Genomic DNA, 8,147 nt, shown 5'->3' with positions numbered 1-8,147 from the left:
CTTGAAGTACTGAGATGGAACACTTCACAGAAATAAAATAGTAAATCTTAGCTTGCTTCCGGATTTCCTTGTTTGTTAAATGCAAGTTAAATAAGCATTCTCTAACATCCACAGAATCAGAAAATGGTCCACAAATTATTCTGCTACAGGAAAGGATACTAAAACTCAGGTTGAAGATAGCACAAGTCTCATACATGCTCATATTTTCTCATCTTAGTAAACCGCCATGTTATTTGAGCAAACAAATACATTAAAAGAACGTCAGTTTGAGTCATTTTATTTATATTTATTTAGATCACTGTTATTTTTAAAAAAATGTTTTGGAAAAGTCGCATGCTTATGTTTGGAGCATCAGTTAGATTGTTAACATTTCCAGCATGCTTATATCCTTATAAACATACTTTTTGATCAATGCTAAGCTTTTCCTTCCAATTCACTTTAATTTCCTAAGGTAAATACCATTTGATTAATGTATATTTTAGATTAAATTGGTGGGGAAGGCTGCTTTCTCTGGAATGATCTAATCTGATGCAGCTCACATGGATTTTTGCCTAGGGCAAAGTTTAATTTCCACTGATTTCTTATGATCTTTTGGACGACATCCCAGCTATTGCCCCATCCCATATCCTTCAACGGTATTGGACCTTTTTGAAATGCTTTTTTAATCTAATGGTGCACCACCATCCTGCTCACCAGCGTCCACGTAGTTACTTGGCTTCTATTTCTTTCCTTGTACAGTGGTACCTCGGGTTAAGTACTTAATTCGTTCCGGAGGTCTGTTCTTAACCTGAAACTTTTCTTAACCTGAAGCACCACTTTAGCTAATGGGGCCTCCTGCTGCTGCCGCGCTGCCGGAGCATGATTTCTGTTCTCATCCTGAAGCAAAGTTCTTAACCTGAAGCACAATTTCTGGGTTAGCGGAGTCTGTAACCTGAAGCGTATGTAACCTGAAGCGTATGTAACCCGAGGTACTACTGTACACCCCATTTTGCAAGCCAATCAAACACAAAGTTCCAGGCACCCTTTAAAAAAAAATCCAAACCTGTACATAACCCAAGGAGGTGTAAAGCCTTTGCAAGTACAGTGGTACCTCGGGTTACAAACACTTCGGGTTACAGATTACGCTAACCCAGAAGTAGTACCTCGGGTTAAGAACTTTACCTCAGGATGAGAACAGAAATCGCGCAGCAGTGGCAGCTGGAGGCCCCATTAGCTAAAGTGGTACCTCAGGTTAAGAACGGTTTCAGATTAAGAACGCACCTCCGGAACGAATTAAGTTCGTAACCAGAGGTACCACTGTGCTGTACGGAATGTGTGTGTTTTGCTTTTCAAACCCGGCTAAGTCAATGAGACACTCATCTTTTCCCACCTCTCAAAAGTGTTCCATGATATCATTATTTTTAAGTTTTTATTTACACTTTTCAAATCTAAACATTTCATTGATTTTACAATCATTTTAACATTTCAAAGCTGGACTTCCTTTCCCCTCTTTCTGCAGTTCCTTAAGTTTATTTTTAATATCTTCTGCATATCCAAATTAACTTAATTTGCTCATTTATTCATCTACTTTAAATATATACTCTTATGAAACTGCAGGTTATTACAATAATCCTGCCAATGTTCTTATCTGTTTACAATTTATTTGTAAATATTCAATAAAGCATTTCCATTCTTTTATAAAAAGTTTGTTATCTTTATTTCTTATTCTTCCGGTAAGTTTCGCCATTTCTGCATATTCCATAAGTTTTTGTATCTATTCTTCCTTTGCTGGGACTTCTGCTTCTTTCCATTTTGGGGCGAGTAACATTCTTGCCTCTGTATTCATACATACATGAATAAGTTTGTATAGTTTAGGTAGTTCTGTCCCTGTAATTCCCAAAAGAAAAGCTTCTGGTTTTTTTACAAACATTATTTTAAACATCATTTTCAATTCATTATATATCATTTCCCAGTAAGCTTTAACCTTACTACAAGACCACCACATATGATAAAAAGAACCTTCTTCTTTCTCTTTATATTTTCAACACTTATTCGATTTAGATTTAGACGTTTTTGCCAATTTACTTGGTGTTAGATACCATCAATATATCATTTTCATATAATTTGCTCTTAGACCATAACATGCTGCAAATTTTATAACCATATTCCACAATTGTTCCCATGCTTCCATGTCTATATTATGGCCAATACCTGTTGACCAATGTATCATTGAGGATTCTACTTGCTCATCCTTTATCTCCCATTCCAATAATATTTTATACATTTTAGATAGCACTTTTACATTACATTCCAACAGGTCTCTCTCCATTTGTGATATTTGTTCCCCAAACCCTCATATCCCGCTGCTGAATCTCAAGAACGCTTTGTATTGACAGATATCTATTGGAAGGTCACAAATAACAAGGAAGGTCTTTGTCGGTTCATCTGTGAGCATACACTTAAATTGACAAGCGCTTGCCTTGCAGGAATAATTTGGAAAATCTCCAAATAATTTGGGAACGTAGAGGAGCTTTAACACAGATGCTTCTCAGAAAGCCTTCTCCTACGTCGGTGCCTACAGGCTAATGTGCTGGTACTTTCCAGTTCTTTTAGTGAAGTCCTGGCATTTGGGCCAAAAAGGTCACATTGTGACCTTCTCCTAGACAAAAGCAGCATAGACTTCTGGCCCTTTGTGGAAGGACATTCCCCCTGCATGGGTACATTTCTTCAACTCTGATTTCGATGTTGGGACACCGTCAGAGGTAAAAATAAACAAAGCAGCAAAGCCTAAATTTGACACACATATACTGTCCAATTACACAGTCTAGACAAAGGAAGAAATAACCCCTTTCAGGAGGAATTTTAACAAACAGAGAGGTTCCGTCCTGCTGTTGCTCTCAGAAGTCACAGATAAGTAGAGCAGACCTTCTCTACTTTCTAAAAGTGTGTGTGTGGGGGGGGGAAACACTTCTCACTGTGAGATGTTAACAGTGCCCCCTCACAGAATTCTTCCATTTTCCAGATGGTTCTGCCATGTGGCATACACAAGTGACAACAGAAGCTGCAACCTGAGTTTCTGCTGGAAATAATTCAAGATCTGAACAAGGACATGCGGCGAAGGATGTCCATGTTTTAAATGAGCAGTTGTTTTACATGTGCATTTTATGTGTAGTCTGATCCTATGCATGCTTACTAAGTCCTACCAAATTCAGTAGGGCTCATTCCCAATACAGTGGTACTTTGGGTTAAGAACTTAATTCGTTCTGGAGGTCCGTTCTTAACCTGAAACTGTTCTTAACCTGAAGCACCACTTTAGCTAATGGGGCCTCCCGCTGTGCCGCCGCTGCGTGATTTCTGTTCTCTTCCTGAAGCAAAGTTCTTAACTCGAGGTACTATTTCTGGGTTAGCGGAGTCTGTAACCTGAAGCGCCTGTAACCCAAGGTACCACTGTAGTGCATATAGTATTATTATTATTATTATTATTAATAAAAATTTGATTTCTTACCCACTATTCACCATAAGGCCCCAGGGCTGGTGGATCAATATTAAAAACACTTCAAAATATGTGAAATGATATGATACCAGCCTTAATAGTTTACCTTTTGCTTAATTTTTTGTTACGTATTTCTACACGCCCTGGTCCTTTGGTGTTAAGAGCTGCTAAAACAGGGGGGAAGCAGGAATGAAGAGAGATGCCCAATTTAAAAGGTCGTAACAGTAAGTCCTTTCTCTGTGATGCAATCCCAGCTCATTCATTGCCACACTTTCCACAGCAAAGATGCATAGCCAGAGGCTGTTATCAGCCACCAGCCTTCCTCCTTTTCTTGGGAGCAGGTAGGCTGTTCACCTTAGAAAGAAAAAATGGAAAGAAGCACACAGGTGTTCGTATGGCTGTGCGTTCATCCTTTGGCCTACAAAGAAAAAGAATCTCAAACATTTGAAGTCATAAAACTACACCAGGGTTTGCTGGCAGATTCATTTATAGTGGCTGGAGATGCACCAGGGTGTTCATGCACACATGAGTTGCACAGGTCTAATTTTTGTGTGCGCAATTTTTTACATACTTCTTCACACACAAGCCTCAGTCCAGTATAGCTGAAGGAGTGTCTCCACCCCCATCATTCTGCCCGAACACTGAGGTCCAACGCTGAGGGCCTTCTGGCGGTTCCCTCGCTGCGAGAAGCCAAGTTACAGGGAACCAGGCAGAGGGCCTTCTCAGTAGTGGCACCCGCCCTGTGGAACGCCCTCCCACCAGATGCCAAAGAGAAAAACAACTACCAGACTTTTAGAAGACATCTGAAGGCAGCCCTGTTCAGGGAAGCTTTTAGTGTTTAACAGACCATTGTATTTTAATATTTTGTTGGAAGCCACCCAGAGTGGCTGGGGAAACCCAACCAGATAGGTGGGGTATAAATAATAATAATAATAATAATAATAATAATAATAATAATAATAATTTCAGCTGAACTCTGTCTCAGTGCTTGATGGGATGTATTCACACTGTGTGGAGGGCCTTTCCCTTCAATTTGTACATGGAGAATCTTAATCTCAGGGTCGTGGGTTTGAGCCCCACCTTGAACAGAAGATTCCTACATTGCAGGGGGTGGGACTTGTTGTGACGTGGGGTTTGTGATTTCAGCTCTCTTGACATAATATGCTGGAGACAGTTCTGTAGTAACACTTCTTTATTAAAGCAAACAAGACTGAGAACTGAGGAGGGGAGAGCTACATTTATAGGGACAGGGAACTAGCTAGAAAGGATACATTTTGGAGGGAACAATATCAGGCAATCACAGTCCTGCCTTTTGGAGGAAACCAATAAGACAGAGGATCCAAATACAGCAGCTTAAATGAACCAATAGTAGCTGTACCCTCTGGAACCAAAAGGCAGTTACTTTACCCTAATGCAAATACAGACAATAATAATACAGATATAAAATCCTTTGACTCAATACACAACAGGACTCAAGGACCATTGTGGTCCCTTCCAACTCTACAATTCTATAATTATAAGATTATCCAACCTCCCTGAGTTCTGGAAACCTGAGCTCCATGTGAGGATGCACGCAGGTATTTGTTGACCTGCACACACCAAAATAATAATAATAATTTTTTAATATATACATTTTTTGATATGCCAGACTTGCACAAAACTATGGGTTAGCAAACATACACATAAGTCTCATGCCCTTCCCCACCCGAAGCCCATTGAGAAGCACCTCCTTCATGTCTGCTGTAAAATTAGACAGTTCCTAAATTTCCCCAGCAGTACAATACTCTGTTTTGATTCAGGGGAAATGCGGTTTTATTCAAGACCGAAGCGGTTTCCAAAGGAAATTAAGTCTCGGTTGCCTGTAACAAAGGGTGCTATTCAACTAAGTTTTACTCACAGAAGACACACTGAAATTAATGAACATGGTTAAGTTGGGACCATTAATTTCAACGGGTCTACTCTTGAGTAAAACTCAGTTGATTTCCTAGAGAGATGTCTGATTGCTACAAGAAGGGACAGACCCACCGTAGTCCTTTATTGGCATTTCTAGAAACTGAATTTAAGTTTTTGCCACTCAGTGCAAAACAGAATGCTTTGCCCAGAGAGATGCCAGGAACGGTCAGAACACCATATTATATTGGAGACTTTGGTCAATGATGGTTTTCAGCTTAAAACTGAAAGTTCAGGCCATGTGCTTGTATTTCCAGAGCATTTATATCTCGAAAAGAAAATACCATTCATGTTTCTTTCCATGCTTGAGTATCTTAACAGTATCCCAAGTCTGCCATCTAGAGAACAAAGCATAGCACTAACAGTCACCGAGTTTGTTAGCATCCAACTGCATTTCCAACAGTCCAACTGTATGCACACCTTCTGTAAGAGGAAGCAGAAACCTGTTGCCCTAGTCCAATGTCGGTGGAAGCAAGCAAATTATCTTGATTGATTTCAATAGGGGTTTTGAAGGTTTTACTGCTGTGTACATAAAAGTACTTGCAAGAACAGAGCTCAAATGCCTAAGACGGGTCAGCAAACTTTTTCAGCAGGGGGCCAGTCCACTGTACCTCAGACCATGTGGTGGGCCAGACTATATTTTGAGGGGGGAAATGAACGAATTCCTATGCCCCACAAATAACCCAGAGATGCATTTTAAATAAAAGCACACATTCTACTCATGTAAAAATACACTGATTTCCAGACCATCTGCTGGCCGGATTTAGAAGGCGATTAGGTCGGATCCGGCCTAAGACATGGGTAGGCAAACTAAGGCCCGGGGGCTGGATCCAGCCCAATTGCCTTCTAAATCTGGCCTGCGGATGATCCGGGAATCAGTGTGTTTTTACATGAGTAGAATGTGTGGAGGAGGAGTTTGGATTTGATATCCCGCTTTATCACTACCCGAAGGAGTCTCAAAGCGGCTAACATTCTCTTTTCCCTTCCTCCCCCACAACGAACACTCTGTGAGGTGAGTGGGGCTGACAGACTTCAGAGAAGTGTGACTGGCCCAAGGTCACCCAGCAGCTGAATGTGGAGGAGCGGAGACGCGAACCCGGTTCACCAGATTATGAGTCTACCGCTCTTAACCACTACACCACACTGGCTTTTATTTAAATACATCTCTGGGTTATTTGTGGGGCATAGGAATTCATTCTTTTTTCCTTCTTCTTCAAAATATAGTCCGGCCCCCCACAAGGTCTGAGGCACAGTAGACCAGCCCCCTGCTGAAAACGTTTGCTGACCTCTGGTAAGCAATCCTCAGCATTGCTTGGTAGTAAATGTGACCTTCCTCAGAAAGGCATATAGAGGCCTATATATTGTTGAAATACCTATGGAAGGTTGTGTGACCCATCTCAGCTCATGTTTACAGAACACATGGACCAACTTTCCATTCCTCCTCCTCCTCTGACTGGAAGACAGATTTTGTCACGGCAACACCTTTGCTCCGTAAGAGTATATGACCCCCCATTAGCTGAGACTGGGGAAAGTTAACACTGTTGGATAGCCACAAAATCCCGTTTTCAATTTGCTGCTTACGAGTGCAAATAAATTTGGATTTGCGTATCAGTTTATAGCAAAATTCACAGGGATGAGAAACTCCTGCCCCTTACAAGCGACAACTTTCCTATTGAGCCAATTCATTTTGTTCTGCATTTTTTCAAAATTCAGGAACTAGCCGGCTACAGCAGTTTCCTGGTATTCAAAGTGTTTTGTTATTGTGAAGTTTCTTACAAGTTCAGATCTGGAACTGAAACCTACCATAGGTTCCAATTTTGTCCCAGGAAACAGGGAGCAAGAAACAGCTAGTTCTAAAAACTGTTAAAAGCATTCGTTTATATTGTGTGGTTTTTTTGTTGGCAGCTGCTTGGTATTTAGTTGGCTGTCTTCGCTCTTCTTTGTACTGTCTGTTCTGCTAAGTACAGATGGCATTTGCTTTTTGTTTCTGTAGCTTTTCCTCCTCAATGACGACACACGCTGGTTCCTTCCATGCACCAGCCTGTTGCCTGGTAGCAAAGGAGCCTATGATACAATTCAGTGCAATAGGTCACCTTGACACCTGTTGGCAGTCTACCTAGCAACAGCTTCCCAGCAGCGTTGTCATTTAGCAGAGACCGTACCAGTGTCCCTTTATGGCCTAGGGAGTCTTTCATGTGGCCATAGGCTTATGTTATTTTGCTGCCCACGCAAAGAACATTCCCCCCCTCTTCCCTTCTGTGGTATAGGCAGCTACCTAGCTCCTATCAGGCCAGTTGACTTACACAAAGAGCAAGAAACAAACCATTCTTATCACTCCCCCCCCAGGGCGTAGCAAAGGTACAAGCAAGGAGCCAATGTATCTTCCGAGTAGCAGCAGCAGCAGCAGCAGCAGCAGCAATAATTTTATTATTTATACCCCAGCCATCTGGCTAGGTTTCCCCAGACGTTTCTGATAGGCAGCTAGGTAATGGCAGTAGAGCATTTTCAGCAGCTTTCTGGGCAACTATTCTCCCTGTGGCAAGAGCGGAGTCTTCTGTGGCTGGAGACTTCTACCCTGCCATGGCCAGAAACAGGAATTCTGCCCAAATTACAAGGACTAGAAAGCCAACACAGCCCAACTCATTTTGCAAAGTAGGGGCAGCATCTAAGACCCCTCCCATTTGGCATTCACAAAGCCTACCGGGTATTTAGACTATGCCTGCCC

This window comes from Podarcis raffonei, chromosome 9, assembly GCF_027172205.1.
Source record: "Podarcis raffonei isolate rPodRaf1 chromosome 9, rPodRaf1.pri, whole genome shotgun sequence".
Classification (NCBI taxonomy): Eukaryota; Metazoa; Chordata; class Lepidosauria; order Squamata; family Lacertidae; genus Podarcis; species Podarcis raffonei.
The sequence above is the reverse complement of the archived record's forward strand: the minus strand, read 5'-3'. Positions refer to the sequence as shown.